Raw genomic sequence first — 2,168 nt, 5'->3', positions numbered from 1 at the left:
CAGAGGACAGAGCAGCAGAAAACTAGGATGTCCTCTATGATGGCCACCCTATGTACACAGCGTGCAACGCTTGCAGTTGTAGAAGCAGCAAAATGCACATCAGCAAGGAGAAAATGGCAGTGGTGCGCTTTTGAACTAAAACACCTTCTTTGTGTTTTAGTTAAGAAATGGGCTGCTGCCATTTTCTGCGTGCTCACACACATTTTGCCTCTTATACAACTATAAGGAATGCAGTGCCCGGTGGTTTTCAAAGCCCCAGCCCTGAGCCACTTGCATATGTAAAAATGCCCTTCAGGTCCAATTCATTCATTCTGTGGCAAATTAGAAACCTCTCTCTAAGGCCGTAGAGAGATTTGTTTGAGGGGTGGCACAGAAGTATGGCTAATGCTTACTCATCTCACAGTGTCTGTGAAGACAAAACAGTTTTAAAACCCACAAGGATTTCATACGTTCAGTTAGTTCATCCCAGGCTGCAAGAGTGCCATGCCAAAGCACTCATTCTGGAATGTTTTCTTTAGACCCACAAGAAAGCAGCATTTGGCTGTTTTCCTCATTTGCAGCCTCCAACCCTGGTGGCCTCCTGGTGTTTATCTTGCTAACTCCTTCTATAATTTTGCCCAAAATGCTATGGCTATCTACACTACCATATTGGGGGCAGGGGGAAAGAAGAAGTATTCAGTGGATTATTTTCCTTTTTAAACAAAAAATCTTTGAAGCAACACTAGACAATATCTAGAGATGCTGCTTTGTTTCCTTCTATCTCAGGACCTGTTCCATCTTCTTCCTGCAGATTCTGAAACTTGTAGAAATTGATCGATTAACAACTGATATTAAAAATTACAATATACTTGGTATGAGAAAGGATAAATTCAGCTGATGAAGGATTGATGACATTTTGGATCATGCTCCCTCTTGTTGTATACAGGGGGCAATATATTTTCTATGACTTTTATATTGCCAAGATATTCTAGTTAGCCTAGACACAGCAACTTGCAAACCTCAACATTAGTATCAGGCATACAGTTGAACATCTGCTTTTAATGAACTGACTCATAGCACTATTGTTTTGTTGTGCTTGCTGTTCTAGATGTTGAGATGACCTGAAAATAACCTAATAATGAATGCAACATTCAAGTAGTTGCTAAAGAACTCATGCAAAGCTTCAACCTCATGTCTGTGAGATCTAAATGAAAGGTATTCAAAGAGAATTGGCCCAAATCATAGAGTACTTAGAGTGAGGCAGGCAGTACCTGCTGAAGACCTCAATGCTGTACATGAGGGGTGTCCAACTGGTGACCTGTGTCCCATGAACTGTTAATATATGGCCTGCAGGCTCCCACCCAGCCCCTGCTCCTCCCATTACTCCTACTTCTATTGTGGCTAGAGGCCCTTTCTTTTGGCTTTTGCTTTCTGCCCTGCTCCTGGGGCCAGGTTGGTGTGGTTGGAGGGGGTATAGGGAGTGGTCTGTGTTGCCTGCACACTGTGCACAGCTGGGAAGAGAGGAACTGGACTCCACGCATGACCAGAAGCAGAACTGGACTACCCGGGGAAGCTGCCCCTACACATGTGAAGCCCATGTAATGTGCACCCCATGGCACTGCCTAGAATTTGGACAACCCTGCTATATATAATAAAACCCAAGTTTGGACCAATACAGGTTCTAGTCATCACATTTAATTTTTATCCTCAGATAGGAAGATTACCCTTTAGAGGAGCAAAAGGCTTGTCAGTTTGGTGATTATGGCATCATCTTTAAGCTAAATACTACAGTCCTATTTTGAATCAGCTTTTAGGCCTGTTTGGAGCTTGCTTAGCTGTGCTCATGCATGTTTCTTTGAAGAGGAAAGGAAATGCTTTCATTTGTTTCACTTTACACCTGTTCTGACTTACCCTCTGAGGATTCCAGTAGTGTTACCATATTTACCCACTACTTTGGAGTGTGCTCATTTATTTAGGGTCTTGGTAATTCTATTAATGTGCTGCTTGTGTTACTGGTGTTTCTATACGGAGCTGTATCTCTCCCCCTGCAAGCCTTCACCCCCAGTGAAGCTATCTTGCAGGATTCAGTTCAGTGGGGCTGGGTTCCTCCAGTCCCCAAATCAGTCATACCCACAAACACACACAGATTAACGTGACACGCCTGACCTGGCCGGGCTGATCAGCATGGA

The 2,168-nt window shown here is 43.6% G+C and overlaps 1 long non-coding RNA gene across 1 annotated transcript in view; it reads left to right on the top strand.

The window, feature by feature from the left end:
• Positions 1-2,009: 2,009 nt before the first annotated feature.
• Positions 2,010-2,168, top strand: part of LOC109300440 — a 15,300-nt gene continuing 15,141 nt past the window's right edge. Inside the window, exon 1 of the long non-coding RNA XR_002098233.1 lies at positions 2,010-2,090. This is a non-coding gene — a long non-coding RNA (uncharacterized LOC109300440). The remainder of the gene's footprint in view (positions 2,091-2,168) is intronic.

This window comes from Gavialis gangeticus, unplaced genomic scaffold (assembly GCF_001723915.1).
Source record: "Gavialis gangeticus isolate Ggan-Ray unplaced genomic scaffold, GavGan_comp1, whole genome shotgun sequence".
Lineage (NCBI taxonomy): Eukaryota > Metazoa > Chordata > Crocodylia > Gavialidae > Gavialis > Gavialis gangeticus.
Note: the sequence above shows the minus strand (reverse complement) of the source record. Positions and strands in the feature narration are given on the sequence as shown.